The sequence below is a fragment of the Lissotriton helveticus genome, chromosome 12 (genome assembly GCF_964261635.1).
Source record: "Lissotriton helveticus chromosome 12, aLisHel1.1, whole genome shotgun sequence".
Lineage (NCBI taxonomy): Eukaryota > Metazoa > Chordata > Amphibia > Caudata > Salamandridae > Lissotriton > Lissotriton helveticus.
In genome coordinates this window covers 776,493,498-776,515,959 of record NC_136073.1, presented here as the reverse complement: position 1 = coordinate 776,515,959, position 22,462 = coordinate 776,493,498, and the positions used below count along the sequence as shown (strand labels likewise).

General features: G+C 42.4%; 1 protein-coding gene across 1 annotated transcript in view; it reads left to right on the top strand.

Annotated features, from left to right (window-relative positions):
* The first annotated feature begins 12,635 nt into the window (after positions 1–12,635).
* ATP8B2 (ATPase phospholipid transporting 8B2) overlaps positions 12,636–22,462 on the top strand; it is a 446,999-nt gene continuing 437,172 nt past the window's right edge. The window contains exon 1 of the mRNA XM_078669640.1: positions 12,636–12,782. The gene's annotated coding sequence lies outside the window, so the exon portion shown is untranslated. The remainder of the gene's footprint in view (positions 12,783–22,462) is intronic.

Sequence of the window (22,462 nt, the reverse complement as noted above, 5' to 3'; positions counted from 1 at the left end):
GGCGCAGGTTAAAGAATTATTGACAGTATTGCAAAAATGGGGAGACGTAGAGAAGTGGAAAGCCAGGTGGGCAAAGAAGAAAGATGAGGCCAGATCTAAACAGACGACTTCCGAGTTCGTTCTAAAGGAAGCTGACAAACCTGAGCAGTTATACCCCATGCGTGAAGTGCCAGGTGGAAAATACGTGCACGTTCCATGGTCCAGACAGGATATTGTGTCCTTTACCAATGACTTTCCAAAATTACGAGAAAAGCCTGTGGACTGGTACAGGCAGGTGGAAAGGTTTGTAAAGGTGCAAAAGTGCTTGTGGAAAGACCTGGTTGGGTTTTTCGACATTGTGGTTCCTGTGGATTTATGGACCGAATGCAAGGTTGCCATTGATTGGCCCAACAAGGAGTATGATAGGGACCCTGTAACCGGTGCTCCCTCTGATGAGGTAATGAGAAAGTATGACCAGGTCATGTTACATCCGAAAATGAAGGTGCCTGCAAAGGAAACTGATTGGACAAATATAGATAGAACCACGCAGGAAAGGGATGTGTCTGTGCACTCCTTTTATGAGAGACTGTTACAGGTGTTCAAAACTTACAGTGGAATAGATAACATCGAGATGAAGGACATGACCCACTTCATTTACAGGTTTGTAAACGGTTTAAGACCCGAAATTTGCCAGTGGATCAAAGACAATAAGATTTGTTGGCAGTCTAAGAAAATGGATGAGGCCCTACGGTATGCAAAGTACTGTGAGGACGAGATGGCAGATAAGAAAAAGGCACTCAAGGAGAAGGTCATGTGGGCACAAGTGAAGTTAGCAGAACAACAGGAAAAGCAGTTGAATAAGATGAATAAGAATACCCAAAATCAAGGCTCTGGGGGTGGAGGGAAGCCCAAGGTAAAAATGAGCAGAGAAGAAGCTAAAAAGAAATTTCCCTGCCACCAGTGCGGAGAAATCGGGCACTGGAGAGACGAGTGTCCATATTTACAGCATGATAATACCCAAACCCCTGATTTAACTCCACAGACGCAGAATGAAAAACCAAGAAAGACTCAGCATCAGGTAAAGGCAAGTCAATTGCCCCGAGCGCCAAAACCAAATTATAAGGGAAAGTCACCACAGGGTGATGACATAGAGATCTGGGGAGGCGATGAGAATAGAAATGCAGCAACTTCGCAGTTTTTGTTGAATGATACCTTTTTCTGTGACGACCAATACTGACGAGGCCTAAGAGGGGAGGACAAGGAGTGTGTTCTTGGCGCCTCCTTGCCGGTAGACCAGTCAGGGCCATACATTGAAGGAAAGGTTGATGGAAACGATGTCACCTTTCTATTGGACACTGGTGCTACCCGTTCTACTGTGAGAACAGCGGACGTTCCAAACCTACCCCTCTCGGGAGAAGCAATCCAAGTGGTGGGCGTATCTAATCAATTGATTAGTACCCCAGTTACTGAGCCCATGGAGATCACAATAGGGAACTTTAAAGAAATGCACAGATTTGTCGTTTGTGATACCAGTCCAGTAAATTTATTAGGACGTGATTTGTTGTGCAAAATGAACTGTACCATCTTTTGCACACCAAAAAGGCGTCGAAATTCAAACCCCAGGCGAGGATGGCATATACAAATTAATGTTAATCAGACCTGACTCAGAAATTAAACGCATGACTATACAAGACTTACCCGAAGAACTCCAAAAGACAGTGAAACCAGAAGTATGGGACTTTACTGGAAAGGATGTAGGATTAATGGCCAATGTAGACCCAATACAAATAGCCATGAAAGAAAATGCAGTGTACCACAATACCAAGCCATACAAAATGAGTGCTGAAGTGAGAGCAGGAGTTGCAATTGAAATACAAAAATTGCTAGAAGCAAACATCATACAAGAAGTGATGAGTAGTCCGTGTAACTCACCCATAATTGGAATCACGAAACCTAGTGGCAAGTACCGAGTAGTGCAGGACCTGAGAAAGGTAAACAAAATTGTGGTTCCTTGCTGTCCTATTGTCCCAAACCCAGCAGTGATCCTGTATCAGATTCCCTGGGATGCTGAGTGGTTCACTGTGATAGACCTATGTCACGCGTTCTTTTCGATCCCATTGCATCAGACATCAAATTTCTTTTCTCATTTGCTTTCGACAGTCACGTGTATGTTTGGAATCGTGTCCCCCAAGGGTACACCGAAAGTCCCTCTATCTTTAATCAGATCCTGAAAAAATGCCTTGAATCTTTAGTCTTACCTGGAAAGTCTGTTTTGGTGCAATATATTGACGACCTCTTGGTGGCGTCTAAAAGTCATAGGGATAGTGTGATTGACACTATTGCTTTATTGAATCACCTAGGTGAAAAGGGACATAAAGTGGCCCCTGAAAAATTACAGTTCTGTTCAAAATCAGTGAAATATCTGGGGTACCAGATAGAAAAAGGCATCAGAAAAGTCACCTCAGAGAGAGTCAGGATAATTCAAAAGATGCAGTTACCCCGTACTCAGAAAGAAGTCAGAATGTTTCTTGGAGTGGTAGGTTACTGCAGGCAATGGATTGTGGGATTCGCAGTCCTGGCAAAGCCTTTGATAAAAATGACAAAGAAAGGAGCAAAGGACCCAGTGGAATGGGATGATGAAAGCTTAACAGCATTCACTAAATTACGAGATTGCCTGTGTACAGCCCCTGCTTTAGGGATGCCTGACTATTCTAAGGAGTTTGCTCTGTTCTGTGACACACGTGACAATTGTGCATTGTCAGTTTTAACTCAGGAGCATGGGTTAACTAGACGCCCGGTGGCATATTTTTCTGCCACTTTGGATCCAGTGGCTGCTGGATTACCTGGATGTCTGAAAGCAGTAGCTGCAACTTGCACAAGTTTAGAGCAGAGTGAATCCATTGTAATGGGACATCCTGTCACTGTGTATGTTCCTCATGCAGTTGTGATTTTATTAACCCGAACTAAAACACAATATCTCACCCCTAGTCGGCTGACTAAATACGAGAGGATTCTCGTGGGTGCTGCAAATGTAGTCATTACTCGGTGTAATATCCTGAATCCAGCCACCCTACTCCCTGACTCAATGGTTGTAGAAGATGAGGGAGAGAACGAGCATGATTGCATTGACCTGACAGAATTCAGTACTAAACCCCGCCCAGACATAAAAGAAATGCCTTTGCCTGTTGAAGATGAAGAGCTGTTTGTGGATGGCTCATGTATGAGACGCGAACTAGTGGGCCTAAGTGCTGCATATGCTGTAGTCACTATAGACAGCATTAAAGAAGCATCCTGTTTATATGGAGTGAAGTCTGCACAAGTAGCCGAATTGATTGCATTGATAAGAGCCTGTAAAATTGGGAAAAACAAAAGAATAACAGTATATACTGACAGTCAGTACTGTTATGGGGTTGTGCATGACTTCGGCCAATTGTGGCTACAGAAGGAGTTTCTGACTTCTTCAGGTACTCCCATCAGAAATGGAAAAGTTGTACAAGATTTACTGGAGGCAATCCAATTACCAAAAGAATTGGCAGTGGTCAAATGTGCTGCTCATAAATCGGGCCTTGACCATGTATCTTTGGGAAATAATTTTGCTGATGAAGTGGCCAAACATTGTGCCAGGAATCGCATGTCTGTAAATGTTAAACTGGGGGGACTTGGAAACAGCTGCCAACTTATGGTGTTTGAAGAGGTGCCTACCTGGGAGGAGGTGAGAGATTGGCAGCATGCGGTGCCAGAAAAAGAGAAAGAAAAATGGAAGAAACTTGGTTGTCGACCGAGAAGTGAGGATGGTGTCATTGTGGGCCCAAATGGTATGCCTGTATTGCCTAGACATCTGCTTGCTTCTATGGCCAGACTGATACATGGAAATTCACACACTGGTAGGGATGCCATGGTTCTAGTTTTCCAACAAACATGGTACAATCCGAAGTTCAGGAAGGTAGCAGGGTCACTCTGCCAGGGGTGCTTGACATGTCAGCAGTTCAATGCTGGCAAAAGAACAGTAGTTGAATTAGGGAAGATTGGGAAATCAGGGGGCAGATTGACTTCATCACCATGCCTCGTTGTGAGGGAAAAAGATATGTCCTAGTCATCGTCTGCCTGTTTTCAAAATGGGTGGAAGCCTACCCTACCAAACAGAGTGGCGCCATAACAGTAGCCAAATTATTACTACAAGAATTGATACCTAGGTTCGGGGTTCCAGTCACAATTGAATCGGATAGAGGCAAACATTTTCAGATTGAGGTAATCGATCAGCTCTGTAAAGCATTCAAAATCACACAAAAGCTGCACTGTGCATATCGTCCAGAGGCTTCTGGAGTGGTAGAGCAAATATATGGCACTATAAAATTGAGATTAGCAAAAATGTGTGATTCTACTGGCATGAACTGGATAAATGCCTTGCCTCTTGTTCTGATGGGACTCAGAAGTATTCCAGACCGAAAAACAGGCCTGAGCCCTCATGAAATCCTGATGGGAAGAGTGATGAGACAAGCATGGGTACCAGGATACAAATTGTTAAACATTTCTGATGATTTGGTACTTGAGTACTGCAAGCAACTGGGTGACCAAGTGCGTTCTATCTCTCGCCAGATTGGGGAAGACGCCGTCGCCAATCCAACCACCCCAGTCCACAAATTGGTTCCTGGCGACTGGGTTAGAATCAAGAAACATACTCGTTCGAGTTGCCTTGCACCGAGGTGGGGAGAAAAACGCCAAATAATACTGGTGACCACGACAGCGGTGAAGTGTGCCGGCGTTCCAAAGTGGATCCATGCCAGCCATACACAAAAGGTGATTCCAGACGCGAGGACTAATGCTGAAGGTTGTCCAGCTGAGGGGTCTGCAGAAGTTGGTCCTGAAGTAGCTGATGACGAACAACCGAGCACCAGTCAAGAGGATTGGATACCCATAATCGACCTGACTGAAGACCCAATCAGAACAAGAAGTCAAATATATGAAGATAGAGAGTGGAATAGAGAGGAAGAGATAGGCACAGGCGAAGATCCTCAGATCATTGAGATTCACGTCAAATCTGAGGAAGAAGAGGAAGGTCAGACAGGGACAGAACAAGTGATCGACACACCTCCACAAACTCCTGAAATCGAAAAGGGACAGACCAGAATTAGTGAAAAGGTTCAAGCAGAAGAAAATCAAGGGATCGAAGTGCTTGAACAGGATCAGATAGAACTAGAAAAACGTGTTCTGGAAACAGAAACAGAGACGCTCGAAAATCAAAATCAGAATACACCTGAACAAGGCCAGCTTAGTAACCAGGCAGAAGAAATAGAAGAAAGACCTGGAACTAGTCAGACAGGAAGGGAAGAATCAGAAGTGTCACAAACAAACGAAAATAAAAGAGCATTAGAAGACAGCCAAATCACAGTGCCAACTAAAAGACTCAAGAAAAAGAAACATATCGAACCAAGATATATTAAGAGACTGAGACTAAGAATAAAAACGGTAGAGGAGAAACGTGCAGAAAGAAGGAAAAGTCCTCGTATTGCAGAGCAAGTTGGAGAAAGTTCACAAAGGAGGAGTGACCGAATAAAAAGACTGAACGAAAAATACCAAGATCCTGAATGGACATATTTAGTGTTGGAAGAATTTGAAGATCTTGATATTACTGACGAAAGTGACGAAGAACAGACAGCTGATTATTCTGCCGAGGAAGACGAACCAACCTGAAGTTGTGCAGGGTAAGCTACCTGTGCAAAGTTACAAAGAGGGGTTGAGAAATCTTCTTCTGAACGAAAATGTCTGATTCAAATGTGAATGGAAGGCCTAGACGCAGTTGTTGCAAAACATGCTGCAGAGTATGTATATGTAGCATAGCTATAGTATTGATAATTTGGATAGGACTAACAGTTTTCATTCCTTATATGGTGAGCAAAAATACTAAAATTGACCCTACTCAGACTGTGACCATTGACACTGAAGAACTGACAACACGAAGTGTAGAAAGACGTGAAAAAGCACTCAGACAAACAAAACGAGACTTAGAAGCATCAGATGAGGAAGGACTACATTATCATGGAGTTAAAAACCAGACACAGTTAAATGTTTTCGCTAATCTTTTAGTGCACTATGTAGAGACTATGGAAATAGAAGACTGCTATGTCTGCATGAAGCTACCTACTTCTGTAGCTGAAGGCGTGACTTATCATCACCTACCTTTGACCTATGGAATTTCCTGTAGCATTTTAGCTAGTTTATTTTACAAAAGAGGACCGTTACAGTACTACTATTCTAACTCAGACGTGATATTTTCTGAACTTCCCATACGTGGAAATCTGAATCCTGTACATACTAAAAGTGACGTTACACGTTATATGGGAGAATACTTTCTGACTATAGGTACCATAGACTTAAATGAAGCACACAGAGATAACTTGACCTGTTCATTACATGAACAAGAAAAAATGTTTTTAAACATGGCAGAGAAAAGAAGAGAGAATTTCCAAAGAAAGGCAAATGATAAAAGACAGAAAACTCCTAAATGGGCTGAAAACATGGAAAGCACCTCAAATGGTGGGAGTGGTCCTGCTTTGTTGCTGGATTTCGAAAGGAAAGGGAAACTCTGTCTTCACCGTGAGAAGACTAGTTATTATAATAACATTTTCATTGGTTCCAGTCAATGTGAGCACAATTACAAGGTAATTGGAGGTTGGGGTTTCAAAAATGTGTCAGAACCTATGTTTCCCGGAATTTATTATATATGTGGAAACAAGGCTTATTTCAAATTGCCGGATCACTGGTATGGAAGTTGCTACTTTGGCATTGTCTTCCCGAAAATATACCATGTGAAGGAAATTCCTGGAAGCAATGAAAACACTAATGGCTTAGTGCGTAGTAAAAGAGAAAGCGTAGGTGAAATAATGGGTAGTATTTTTAGTGCACTGATACCTGGAGTGGGAGTGGTTCTGAACACACACAGAATTTGCAAATTATCCACAATAGTGGATGTGCTGTCTACTGACACAGCTCATGGATTTCTATTGGTCAATACCGAAATGGTTGCGATCAGATCAATGGTTTTGCAGAACAGACTTGCGCTTGATACCTTATTAGCAAAAGAGGGCGGAGTCTGTCGGATGCTGAAGGCGCAACATTGTTGCACTTACATACCGGATAAAAGTGTACAGATCAAAAGATATGTGAAAAACATTACTAATTTGGAAAAGGAACTCAAACCTCTGGAGGTTGACAGTGCCTGGAAGAGACTTGTTGATGGTCTCTCCCATGTAGGACATTGGTTTGCTAATTTAGGTAAAAGTTTATTGTTTAAGGTGCTGATGTCAATTGGAATGATAGGTTTCATCATTTTCCTCATATTTGTCTGCTGCAAATGTCACAAACACACAAAGAAATACACTGTGAATCGAAGAGGTGTGAAACGGAGTGTGGATGAACTTGAATTGGAAGACTTGAATAATCAAATTTACAAAAGGGTGAAAAATTCTCACCCTAACAAAGATTTGAAAGAGAAATTGAATAGGATGTTGGAAGAAATCGAAATGCACAAAGTGTGAGAAAAGTTGGCATCTGGTTCCATTAGTTTGTGATGATAGTAAATATCATCAAAGAGGGGATTGATGAAGCAAGATTTCGCACATTACGCGACTTGCTGAAATCAAGAACCTCGAATCACATTATAATCCTATAATTCAATTTGTATGTCTTACTAGTTTCCTTTATTTTTGATATACATGTATCTTAGTGATGCTTGCCTATGTGTTTTACTAATACGAATAATCCTTTTCTTAATATGGCCGCCGCTTGAGAATTCTCTACTGCGCATGCGTTAGTCACACTCACGTGACGTGACGTAGTTGCAGTTCTGGTGGGAAAATGTGCGCATGCGTATTCGCCTCTAATATGGCTGTCTGAATACTCACATGGTGAAGCTTGCGCAGATGCTCTCGTGTTATTGTCTGTTGCACTAATTCGTAATCGCATAGTATATTTTTATGGTAAGAAATATAAAGTAGCTACTCATGATATGTAATAAAATCATTTATGTTTATGTTTTAATTTGTTTTCGCTTACTTTTCATGTACCGCGGTATTGAGGGTCTGATGCAGTGCTTAAAGACTCCATATTGATGGGAGGTTCTGCGCATGTCCGTATTCCTCCGGTGGCATTGACCAAGAGCCAACTGAAGGTCTCTGCCAAGAAGCGCCTGGGAAGATGCACCTTCACCCAGCCGGAGAAGCTGACTTGCGCTGCATTAGCAACAAATGTTATTTTTCCTATTGTATTCTGTCATATCTACCGTGAGAACCCCAAAATCACTAGGTGGTCCCAGAAAATGGTAATTTAGGCTTGTAGAAGTTTGTTCTGATTGGTGTGTTGACCTATCCTACTTGGGGACCAATCGAAATTGGGAATTCTGACACTTTGCAACATTGGGGGGTGGTACACTGACCCGAAAACAGTATATCTAGCCTAGGTTCAGCTAGAGAAATTGTCCGACTTGTCTGAATAGCTGACCTGTCACTGACCCAACGCACTCAATAGGTGACTGAATACAGAGCGCTGCGGAGCACTCTGTCCGAATTTAACCATAGACTCTAAGGTTTTACTAAACCTTAAGTGCTGGCGGAGCACTTTGCTGGGGAGTTCACTAACCCAATCGGGGTTCTGACTGATAGCTGCAGAGAGGGTGGAGCGCAGGCGTTGCTTCCGAACTGCGGGTGCTGGTCGTGCCTTGGTGGTCCTGTCCTGATCCTAATCTGGTTTTCCTGTCCTGTCCTGGGGTGTCCAATCTGCACCTGCTGTCCCATAGATGACTGTCCTTCTTTGGGGTATTTCCTGTCCTTGACTGATCCGTGGCCAGGGTTGGTCTGCGCACCTTTCTAGGTAAATATAGTGCGAAAAACTCTATACTGCACCTTCTATTTTCCTGTCTTTGCTTTAATAAAGACATTTCTTTGCATATGTTAATTTTCCATGCTTTCCGCAACCTATTATAAAGTCATACAGAATATTTTCCTTAGCATGTTCCTATGTTTCCCTACCTTTTAGAACACATTCTCTCCATACTGTTTATGAAACATAACTGTGGTATATAAATTTCTCCTGAATCTGATATTACGTAAAGGTGCTAGAACTATAGCGTGTTCCAAATTTTTCCCCCTCCTATAGATGTATAGGATTTCCAATTCATACCTTGCAGTATTTTTTCAAACAGTAAAGTCTAGTTCGTGATCCTAGTTTCTAAAATCCATTTAGTAGATTGCATTGTTATAACTTTTTATAGACTCATAAATGGTTGCCCTGGCACTGTTCCTCTATGGTTATGTTCTTTTTGTTATCTTGATTATTGACTGCCTTTTAACTGTAAACTTGATGATTTCCGAATCTGATTTCTAGATAAACTTTTAAAACTTCCCAGTTGTCTGTGATCATTTAATGCAAAATAGAAATAAGTTGGGTTTTGTATTTTTGCCTGCCTTTCTTTTACAGCTAGCTCCCTGATCCATTGTGGATCATAGGTACCCGTAACAGTGGATTGGTAAGTCGGGTACAATAGAAATAAGTAAGAAGGAACCAGGGTTGCTGGTAGACAAATTGTTAGGTCACCCGATTAATGTATATGATGAATTGGAAGAATATGGGCCTGGTACGTGTATGGTGAAAATTATTGGCCGGGTGACCTGCGATCTCTATCACCATGATTGTAATATTTTCTTTTACTGTCTCTCTCTTCTTTCTTCTATTTCTATCTTACTCTTTCTATCCCTTCTGTTCTAGAACTCTTATTCTTGTATTCTAATCTGCTCTGCTACTGAGATGGACTGCTCTGCTGTGGGCAGTCCTGCCAAGCGTCACGCAACAGGCGTGACGCTCACGCATTTCAGTGCGGTGATCCGCATCACCGCACTGAAATGCAATGTCACGCATACCAGCGGCGCCTGTCACTGTGCCCGGCCGGGCTCTCTCTACTGCTCCCTCCGAGAGAGGTGCGCCGCCGGCCTGCCCGTCATGTTCCTAAACACACACACTGTCCTGCAGCTCTCAGAGCGCTGCAATGTATAGACTCTGCCACCAGGAGCTGCCTGTTGCCCTGGAAACAGAATGCGTCTATGACGCACATTAATTTTAACGGTGCACCAGCGCGGCTCATGACACAGGGGCCCGACAGGTGATACTGCAGCCAATCACCGACGACGGTGTCACAGGAGGGGCCGGGAATAATTAATCCGGATGTGCGGCGGTACAGTCTGCCGTCACGTCCGGCGGCCGGAAAGTAAAGCCGGCGGCGGGGGATTTAAATCTGAGAGTGCAGCCTGCCACAGCCTCTCTCGTGCTAGGGGGCCGCAAACCGATTGAGGCGCGGGCGGGGCGGCCGAGGCGAGGGTGCCACTGTGAGACTCTGAGCCACTGGCGAGAGCAAATCTACAAATTGAATTGTTTTTTTAGTGGCAGCGCCGCCCGATCAGCTGCCTGCAGGTCCGTGTCTGAACTGGGGTCTCTTTTTCCGTTTTATATGCTTTGTGTAAAACGGCAGGAAGTACGCACCAGGCCCAGCGTATGTGGAGTCTGCTGCACTGTCTGTTATTTTGGAATATTTAATTATTACAGGCATAAGGTGCCCTCCACAGTTAAATGGTCTAATTTAGGGCTGCTCCCACTTGCATTGAGCGTTTTCTCGGCCTAACAAGTGGCGCTTCTCGCTCCCTTGGAGGTCAGAGTAATGGGCATTATGTTCCGGTGCCGTCTCTAAAAATCACTTTGATACTCTGTCAGCCCAAGCTGCTGCACCAGCCCCCAGATATCAAGTTTTCAGCAGACCGTTCCTGTCCTATCCCGCCTGTTCTGTCTGCCACAGGTCGAGCTGAGCCTAACTCATCACTGACAGTTCACACAGGACTTTTTACCACTCCGGACATGACGGAGAAGGGCATGTCTCAGGGCAGGTCAGCTGCGTGGCACCCATAACAGAAGCAACGCTCCTCTGAAAACAATGCCAGGTAAGTTCGGGACTCACTTTGAATCTTCACTGTATTGCTTTTATTTAGGGCCCACTGTAAAGGAACGCGAATATACATATAAAGTTAAAAAAATAACGTGATTCATTAAAACGATTGCAGGTATTCTAACACCAGGTTTGTTCCACGGCATATTTAAGGAGTTTTAAAGAAGGAAGGCAGCCAGACACGGTAATTGACAGCCCTGTTGCTTCTGTCACCCTTAGCTTATTTCATACTTGAAGGACTAATTTAGAAAAGTAATGATGGCCATGTCAGGCAGTTTGTTTTGTTATTTGAAAGTTGGTGAAAGACACGTGTAGAATGCTCACCTGGGCACAGAGTGTGTATGGCTGCTTATTAAGAGTCAGGAGGCATGATTGTATTTAATTTAATATTGGACCTGCTCATTGCTACCATTTACAACATTATGTAGCTGTGGTGTCCTTTTAGTTGTTTGGGTATTGTAATTGCTTATTTTTGATGTTGTTACTTGAGATGCCTTTTTATATTTGTGTTTTTTGTAATGTTTTAATTCTGTAGGGTATACTGTTGAAACAGTGCACCCCACAGAACAGTAACGGAAACATACAAAACATATCTTGTAGTAAGGGCTGGTAAGGCCTTTTATTCCACTGGGTATTTCTCTGCAGCACTGCTATCTGAGGGACGGTGCTGGCACAGAATAGAACAAGGTGCTTTTGATGCAGTCTGTGGTGACTGCATAGGAGAGTCACCAGATAACAGTGGGGGGAGTGAGTGTCACAGATATATTTGATCTAACTTCCTGAGCTAGTAGCCTTCCCTGTAAGTAAAGTTACAGCGCCTGAGCTGAGCTCAGCGTTGCACTCACTGTCTGCAATCTGCACAATGTTGAGTTCATCGTCAGTGAGGCTGGCTCAGGCCTGGGGCCTTTCACATTCTAGTGCACTTACATTTCTGGTGTTTTGCAGCAGTTTTGAGATGTTCTTACAGTTTCTTATTGCAGAATTGGGTATAATTTCCAATATTTATATATTTCCCTCATCTTCATTGCTTGATTTTGCTTGCAAGAAAGTGTCACTCATAGTCGTTGAATGTCACTCATAATTACACTGAAATTATGAAAATGTCACACATAAGCAATCTGAAACCTTGGCAGCTATGTGTGGGTCCGTTTTAAATGCTTACAAGACTTAAATAAAAGTCTCTACTTTAAACTGAAAACTTCCTGCCTCCAGCCTCTCATTCCTCGGTACAATGATGAATTTTAAAAACAGCCAAAATGATCAAATAAGTCAGAACAGGTGTACTTTCATGTTTGTCCTTGTTGCCAGTTTCTTTGGAGCAGAGGTTAAAAAAAAGTAAACATATAAATTGACTGTCAGCCTCTACTTTTCAGGACTCTCCGCCGCTTCTCTGTTGCCACGCCATGAAACCCCAAAGGTATGGCTTCCCGGAGTGTTTTTTCTTCAATTCCATCACAGGTTTAAAGGCAGCCAGGCACAGTGTAAACACGCGTGCGTCAGGTCCCTGGGAGCTGTCTGAAGGGCGGTTGTGCCTGGCCGCGCTTTGAAAAACTCCTGCTTCATAGACACGGAAGAAAGACTGGCAGATAACGGTACCTGACGCCGTCAGCATCGAAGACAGACTAGCGGGGCCTGCTCGCCCCTCACAGACGTGGCGGTGCCGCGTGTCGTCACTTCCGTGCCGCGGCAGCCCCTCCGCCCTCAGCCCCCGGATCCCCGGCGCTGAGGGAGAGAGCGGCGGCTGAGCTCAGCGGAGACCTGGGCTCCATGCATGGAGCGGCGACCCCGCCCCTGGAGGGCAGGGGGGTGTCTGAATAAGGTGAGTACATGATGCTCATCCGGGAGGTGTGTACATACTGCTCCCCGAAGCCACCTCGCCATTGGAAGCCATTCTACTCTTTATAAACACACCCGCCTGACATTCTGTTTCCCTTAATTCTTCATAAAACACACCTTTGTTGTGATATGTCACTCCCTCGCAATACCTATAATGCCTTGTGGTGGACCATCACGCTCCACCCGGATATCGCCCCAGAATCAATAACTTGTTATCCCTGTGACATTTACAACAATCCACATCAGCCCCAGAGAGTAAATGCCATTTCAGGATATGTGCAGTGTTATGTTGTGTTTCATTTAATTAATGCATGTAGCTTTAAGGCTCGTGTTAGAGCGAGCTGTTCCATGGAATGCTTTGCTCCTCATGTATTCACATTCTATGAATAGTCAGTTGCAGCCTGACTGAATGCGGTATAGTTGTGTTTCCTGACTGCACCTGTTTATTCTTATAACTTGAATAAACCTTCTTGAAGAATCCTGCCTCCATCCTTACTTTACAAGTGGCGACGATCGGGATCAGGACCGGGATTTTCACGAATTCAACAAAAAAAAAAAAAAAATATTTTTTTTTTTTTAACCTCAAGAGGAAATTAACAGGATCGGATTGGATTTTAAGGGATTGAATTTCTCCTTGCCGGTTACCAACGGAACACAAACCTGGTTCGTATATAATTTTAATTACTTTCACAAACACTTACTACGAGTTGCCGTTGAAGGCGCCCTTTGACTGAGAGCGGCGTTCCATGCGCGGTCCTCCGACGCGCAGCCTTCGCGCACCATTGACACGTCATTCACGCATTCCCAGCTATCACGTGATGACGCGGTTGCGCAAGGTCACGTTGCGTGACCCAGCCTAGCGGCCATTTTGAATTGGTCGCGAAGTCTCTCCTTACCTTTTCAAATACCGAGGCAGCAAAAAGGATTATCGAACCAGTGCAAAGTCGCTTATCACAAACATCCAGCGACGCTTCCGTTGAACAAGGAGGAATTGAATAAACAGGTGAGACTGTCGGGGCACTTGATTTACAACCAATATCTTACTACTGGGAAGTGAGGTATTTTAATTTGAAAAGACGATATTAGTGTATGGATTCAGGAGATCAGTCTCAAAGTATCTCAGAAGTAGAAATGGCTCAACAAAGTTTTGTTATCAGCCCTCCACAACCATTTTGGGCTACTGGATCACAACCAGATATGAAATGGGTGGAATGGAAGGAATATTTTAATAATTACATCTGTGCTATAGATGAAAATGCCAAAATGAAACCTGAACAAAAGAAAAGGTTACTCCTACATTCCTTAGGTCCCAAAGGGTTAAAAACATATTCACGAATGCAGAAGTTAATTAATGCCGATTTAAGTGAATTCGACAACGCCATCTCAGATATGGACAGGTATTTTGCACCTAAAGTATGCATAGGTGTGGTAAGACACAAATTCTTCCAAAGGAAACAGAAGAAGGAAGAAGTAGTTGATGAATGGGTGGATGACCTTAAAAAACTTGCTATTGACTGTAAATTTGGAGACTTGCATGATGATTTTATCCGGGACCAACTCGTAATGCACAATGACAATTCTCCAATTCAAGATCGCCTTTGGGTAAATGGGGATGCACCTCTTGACGACGTACTTGCTATAATGAGGAAGTCAGAAATGTCAGGGAGATGCGCCACGGTAATAAAAGATACTGTGAAAGAAACGGACAGAACATCGTCCGCCGTCTTCAGAATTCAAGGAACACCGAAATATCAGAATAAGCAAGTTCCAAACAAAAATTTCAGTCAAATAGTTAAAGGTCAAGGAATGGATAAGATGGAAGATAAAAGATGTTACCGTTGCGGTAGCAAAGAACATATGGCTTATTACAAGTCATGCCCAGCCTTGCGTAAAAAGTGCAGTGTTTGCGGTCTTATAGGCCATTTTAGCAAAATGTGTCGCAGGCGTACTAATGTCAAGTGCATATGGAATGATAATGCGTATGCTAGCGGAAGTAGTGAAGATGAGGAAGGTTGTGTGAAAAATGTGAGGGGTGATTACATGTTGAATATTACTGATGAAGCAATGGAGGGCAAACCTATTTGTGAAATTTCCTTAGGAGGCGTCAATGTCAAAGTATATGCAGATTCTGGATCTCCATATACAATTGTCAATGAAGAAGTATGGAAAAAAAAGTTTACACAAAGTATAGGAGATAAGTTAAATGCCTCAGATGTCAGTCCTGTGAGTTATACAGGGGAAAGAATTGGCCTTTTGGGTTTTAGATGGCTTACCTTCATATTTAAAGGCAGAATGTCCAGAGGCAAGTTATACATAGCAAAAAAAGGGCCTTCAGTTCTAGGATGGTATGACCAGAAGAATCTCCATATCATTTTAGACCCCAATAGCAAAGAAAAGGTTTTAATCCTAGATGAATGTAGCAAATTAGAGGATATTTTGAAGAGTAAATTCACTAAAGTGGTGAGTGGTCAATTAGGCAAACTTAAAGGTTTTGAGCATAGAATCATGCTCAAAGGTGATGCACAACCCAAAGTGCATAAAGTTAGGCCTATTCCTCTGTTGATAAGAGACGAAGTCAAGAATGAAATTGAAGGTCTCTTAACTAAAGGCATTATCGAAGAAGTAGACTCTTCGGAATGGATTAGTCCAGTGGTCGTAGTGAGGAAGTCTAATGGCAAAATTCGTTTGTGTATTGATTTACGCCATCTTAACCAAAACATTGTTGTTGAACGTTTTCCTTTGCCAAAAATTAACGAAATGGTTTCTTCCTTAAAAGGTGCGACTTGGTTCTCCACAATAGACCTTTCTGCAGCCTACCACCAGGTAGTTTTAGAGCCTAAGTCTAGACACCTAACGGCTTTCATTACACCTTTTGGTTGTTTTCAATTTATTAGGATGCCTTTTGGCCTTGCATCGGCCGCAGCCGTGTTTCAACGGTTAATGCACAAATTATTTGGTAATATGGAAGGAATTTGTTTTTTTCAAGACGATATTTTAATTGCAGGTACTGACAAGAAAGATCATGATACAAAGCTTTGGGAAGTTTTTGACACACTCAATTCGGCTGGTTTAACAGTGGAGTTATCTAAATGCAAATTTGGGGAAAGGAGTGTCTCATACCTTGGTCATGTAATTAGTGAAGAAGGTGTCAGACCAAAGCCTTCATTAGTAGAGAATATAGTTACTTTAACTTCACCCGCATCTAAAGAGGAAATTAAATCGTTTTTGGGCATGGCAGAGTACTGTGCCAAGTTCATTAAAGATTTTTCCTCAAAAATATATAATATTAGATCATTGTTGAAGAAAAATGTTAAATTTGAATGGACCAAAGAGTGTGAGAAAGAGTTTACTGAACTCAAATGGGAGTTACAGAGAGTGAATGCTTTGTCTAGCTTTGACCCCAATCTGAATTGCCTTTTAACAACTGATGCAAGCGACAAAGGTCTGGGCGCAGTCTTGTCGCAGGTAGGAAAGAATGGTAAAGAAAGAATCATCTTGTTTGCATCCAGGGCATTGTCACCAGCAGAAAGCAGATACCCCATTATAGAAAGAGAAGCCTTGGCTTGTGCGTGGGCTTTGGAGCATTTCCGTGCTTTCATTTGGGGAAAAATGGTTGAAATCAGAACGGATCATAGGCCATTAGTCCACATTTTATCCACTGATGGAACTGCAACTGCTTCTGCCAGGTTAGCAAGGATATCAATGCGTATGAAAGAATACATTTACAAGATCACATATGTACCAGGGAAAGATAATGTTGTAGCGGATTGTCTATCAAGGCTTCCTTCTCCACTAGAAAATTGTGTAGATGATCCTTGGGCGAACTTTAGTGTGGCATTGGTACATGATTCTGGTTTCCCAGCCATCAGTAGGGATGATTGGTTAAGAGAACATAATGCAGATGAGGTTTTAGTAGAAGTCTCAAAGTTCATTTGCCAAGGTTGGCCAAAGGAGAAATTTTTGTCAGGCGCTCTAAAGTCATTTTGGGAGGTCAGATCTGAGTTATCTTTTGAGAAAGAGGTTTTGTTGAGAGGAGACAGGATTATTCCACCTTTAAGGTTGAGGAAAAAGATCCTACAGTTATGTCATGAGGGACATTTTGGCATAGTTAGAACTAAGTTATCAGTAAAAAGTTTGTTTTGGTGGCCAAAGGTCGACAGTGAGGTTGAAGCCTTTGTCAGAGGTTGTTCGGTTTGTAATTCCGCAGATAAATCTTTAAGGACTTTGAGGCCAGCAATGAGTGATGGACTCATTCCGAGCATGCCTTGGGAAACCATTGCAGTAGATATATTTGGTCCAGTTGGAGAACCAAAGGAATATGGATTAGTTGCAATTGATCTGTTCACCAAGTGGCCTGTAGTTAAATTTGTGGATAGAGTAGATACACAAGTTGTGTTAAGATTTCTGGATAAAATCTTTATGGTGGAAGGGCTACCCATAAATGTGTTGACGGACAATGGTGTTCAGTTTCTGTCCAAGGCTGCTAAGGAATATTTTGGGAAATGTGGTATCACACACAAAACAACATCATTGTACAATCCTAGTGGGAATGGAACTGTTGAACGTTTCAATAGAGTGATTAAAGGTGTTTTGCAAGCAGCCAATTACAAAAAGATGGACTGGAAATTAGAGATACAGAAAGCTGTGTGGTCTTACAAAGTGACTTTGAATAATTCTACAGGAGTTTCTCCTTTTGTAATGATGAGAGGTAGATTACCTAGATGCAAGTTTAACCCTAGCTGGATTTTCAAGGACAATGTTCAACAATGGTCACCTGAGGAGGTTAAAAAAAAATTAGAATTGGTACATGACAAAAGCAAAACTTACTATGATCAACGTCATTGTGTTAAAGATGTCATTGTAAAAGCAGGGGACTGGGTTAGGATCAAAAAGCCTTATAAGGTTTTGAAGGGCGAGAATAAGTTTGATTCGCCTAAACAAATTCTAGAAGTTCTTAAGAATTCAGTCAGGTTAAGTGATGGTAAGGTTTGGAACCTAAAAGATGTTGCTTTGGACATTTGCCAAAATCATGACAAGGATAAGGTCGTGAGAAACGAACAAACCAAATTTGATTGGGTTGAAGATCATTTTGATGGCAGTGAATTACAATCTCAACTTGCACCCAGTGGTTCTTGTCCTCAATTAAAGGGAGGGGATGTGGTGATTGATTCCTCTAATTATCCAATTAATGAGTCGGCGCAAAATCCTTGCAGTTTAGAACAAGAACCCTGCCTTGTTGACATTAACTACAAGGGTGGTGACATGAGTTCTTCTTCTGATGTAAATTCCCTTCCAGTTAATAGAGACACAAGTTCTGTACCCCTTTTACCACCTATTAAGGGTTTCCAAAGGACAAGGACTTTGCCTTGTTGGTTAAAGGATTATGTTAGATAATTCATCTGTTTTTTTTTAGTTTCCCTTTCCTTGTTTTCCATGTCCCTTTCCCTTGGGGTTCTTAGGGGGGTTATTGTGAGGGAGGGGGGATGTGTTATGTTGTGTTTCATTTAATTAATGCATGTAGCTTTAAGGCTCGTGTTAGAGCGAGCTGTTCCATGGAATGCTTTGCTCCTCATGTATTCACATTCTATGAATAGTCAGTTGCAGCCTGACTGAATGCGGTATAGTTGTGTTTCCTGACTGCACCTGTTTATTCTTATAACTTGAATAAACCTTCTTGAAGAATCCTGCCTCCATCCTTACTTTACATGCAGCCCCGCGCTTAAAGGAGACCACGTCATGCGTACCACCCCCAGGAGCTGTATCTCTTTTCTGCTTTATGACAACACATACCTCAAGCACACTTCCCTTTGCGTACTTAGACTCAACCATAGGAAATACACCACCCTTCCATCAACATTTTTTGTCCCTTGCAGTTTTATATAGCGCGAACATGAGCACCAGTTACGGTACACAAATACACATTCATTTTTGGTAGGCACTGGGAGATTGAGTGATTTGCCCAGAATAATAGAATGCTGAGCCTAGAGGCTGGAACCTGGTTCCCCAGCTCCAAAGTCGGAAGCCCTAGCCGTGAGGCTGCACCCGGATGCTTCAGAATCCATGCCATGTCCTCTTCTGCGCCAATATGGATTTAGTGGTTCTGTTTATTTTCCTAAGCAGCTATTCAATCTATCCAGCACCATTAAACCCTTTTTAGGACTTTCAATGCATGTTGTGTTGTTTTTAGCGTTTATGTAGTTCCCAACTTCCCACCCCTATGTTTCTAGCCAATACTTCTAGTGCACAGCCATAAAGAATTAGACTGACCCTGCTAAAAACAGCAATTCTTTGGCTGAATCTGCTCTCCCTAAAGGGTTTGCGCGCCACATTTGTCACCTATATTCAGAAGGAATTATGCGATTCTGCAACCGGATTATTTTACACATTATAGATTTTACACACTTAAACCACAATTTGTTAGATGACTGGTTATTGCTAAAACCGATCAGAAGTTTGTAAAAGGAAGTCCGAATGACGTTCAGCTTAATGCCAGGAAGGTTATTAGAGATAACTAATCTCATTTTAGATGTAGACCGCTATATCTAGGGACTAAAAAGTTTGTTTTTCCAGCTCTTGTTGTCTCTCGAATCAATGGAGTTGCATCAGTTATACGGAAAAACACGCTACGTATGTATTTGTAATTTAACAGTGTGGAAAAAGCGATTCGTTTCTCATCATGAAAATTTTTTCTTTAAATATGAATGCCATTTCATGTTTGCATCACATGCTGTTGTCAAAGCGGAAGCTATTTCAAAACCGAATGGAGAAAAGGATCTGAAACGCGTTGCATAATTTTTGTAATATCCCTTGCAATCTTGAAGTGCCTCCTAGCATTTCTCTCCATTTTGGGTTAACTGATCAGGGGTCCTTCCACCCACCAAGTCAGTCATCCTCCTGGCTTACACATTGAAACAATCTAGTGTATTTTTTGTGGGGAGTAATATATTTGTATATCAATAAAGAAAAGCAGCAGCTTTCTTAATGCATTTTCATCCCAGATACATTGTTTGATAATCTTCAGTATAAAAACTAGTTTCATTTTTTTTTTTTTTAAAGAAATTTGCTTGCCATCAGACTTATAAAAACGTTCCAGACTTTTGTTACGTTTATAGTCATACTCATCTTAAGAGTTGCTCATGGACCTTGACGAGTCCTTTATCTGTGTACAGGCTGTACCACGTGAACAACAGAAGCATTTATTAAATACACCCATCTTTCGACTCTCATATGGTACACGAGCAGCTCTTAAAATATGGCTGACTATGAATGAAACAAGTGGACTGGAACGTTTTTAAGAATACATGGAAAGCAAATTCCTAAAATTAAATAGTTTTTGTTTTGAAGAATTTATATGCGGATGAAAGTTTATTGAGAATTCTGCTACTTATCCTTTTATTGACATTAATATGTAGCTCCCCATAAAAATACAATAGAGCCCCTTCTAGCATGATGTACAAATAATATGTATAATATAACAGTAGGCAGATCTGTTGCTTAATGAAAACCGGTGCTCTTATAGGTTCTGTGGTAAACTAACCCCAGAAGCAAAGAGAAATGTAAATCATAACTAGGTGTGCAGCATAAAAGGTAGACTATATGTAAAGAAGTCTCCACGTATAGACTTGTTTCTCTCCAGTGCACCATATGTTTTGTGAAGCCATTCAAGGCCACTTTGTCTGGCCATGAGTGGCTCCGTAAACTCGGAGTAAGGTAACGCAGCGCAAACTACTGCGTTGCCTTACTCTGCCCTGGGAAGGCGTTGCATGGGTGTTCCAACATAACTCCCACGGATTTCGACGCATTCCCAGATTTACCAAAATTGGTAAGCCAAAATGATATGCCTTCCCAGGATAGGCATACGTTACTTCCGCCGATGCGTGCTGCATCCTGAAACACACATAGAAAAAGAAATCTCTCATGGTGTGTGTCTGTGCAGGGAGGATTCCCTTTCTGCACAAAAACAATCCTGCATGCAACGAAGGCACCCTTGCAACATGACGCAAGGGTGCCTGCGCAGACGAAAATGCAGGAATTGCCTCCAGTAACAAGCATTCCTGTGCTTTCCCTGTCAGGCAGCGCAGCAAGGTGACCTGCTGAGCTACATTGCATAACAAGTTCGTAAATCTACTCTTAAGTGTTTGCTATTTTACGTAAGGGCAGCTTTAATGGAAGGGTGCTCCCGTAAATATGTAAGACTAATTAATTCATTCCTGGTTAATCATTTTTTTAGGTAACTTGGTGAACGTGTGTACATTTATTTTCTTGCTTAAACAATCCCAGTATTTTTCATACCACGGTGTTTCCTTTTGTACGTATGTGTATTCATATGCCAAACTACCTGGATAATATTGCCCCAGGGTGTGCTGCATATTTAGCATTTTGTTGTTGAATTACCGGTCTTGTTGTACCACCCAATTTAGTTACCATGCTGTATAATTTTGTTGTCCTGTAGTGCGTGCTTCCATTCGCCATAGACTTTTGTAGTAACTAAGGCCCACGGTTCAAAGCCATGCCACATTTTAAATTGACTTTTAAGATTATATTTTTCAGACAGAAGTGTTTGTCTTGTTTTATTTAGCTTTCCAGTCAGTGTGAAATGTGCATACCACTGCGGTATAATGTTGTTGTCCTGTAGTGCGTGCTTCCGTTTGCATTTGATTATTGATGAATCTCTTAACATGCACCTGCATGAAGTAAAAACCACTGCCACACGTTTCGACATTCTTAAATGGCTAAAGAAAATCTGTTGGAAGCTGCCAGAGTCCACCCAGACAACCGTGATCAATGCCTTGATTACCTCAAGGCTTGACTATGGTAATGTGCTTTACTTGGGCTCTAACAAAGCCACAACACGTAGATTACAGATGGTACAAAACTCTGCAGCCAGGCTGCTATGCAAGGTTCCAAGAGCTACTCCTACCTCCCAACACCTACGAAACCTGCACTGGCTCAGGATTGAAAACAGAGTCAAATTCAAAGCGCTCAGTTTCATGCACAAAATCAAAGCTGGTAATGCCCCGAAATACCTTCAATCCCTTGTCTGCCCGTACTCTCCCTCTCGTACTCTCCGCTCCTCCAAGTAAGGGAAGTTTGCTGTTCCCAAAATCAAACTTTCCCGGATGGGCGGTGTTGGAAATGTACTCGTGTTGACTCGAGCTGTCACGAGCGTTCAGGCATGTCTGGCTGCTCGTGACAAGCTCGTGTTCTCTAACCTTCTTGTTATGCTTTGAAACACCTGGAATGTCACCGTTGTAATACATCTGTTAGTTGGGCATTACTACCCTGACTCTTAGACGTGAGCACCTAATAAACTCCGTCTCTGATTACAACCTCATCTGCGTCCTCCTTTAACTTTCTTACACTGGCGACGAGCGGGAGCTTCATCACCTGCGCCTAAGACTTTGGATCATTCATTTTATTGAATTTCCGAGTATTTTTTTGGAAATCTCCGGCGCTACCAGAACAGCGTTGGATTATGGCTGTATAAGGAAAGCGGAAGGACCATTGGATTGTTGCGCTTTAGAAGGAAACTGAACGACCTTCACCTGTTTAAAGGAATTATTTTAAATCGGCATTTCTTACTTTATTCACATCGACTGGCATTCTTTGAATTCTTCTGCAGACGCCAGTGCGCTCCATTCGAAATTGCGCAATCCTTCGTTC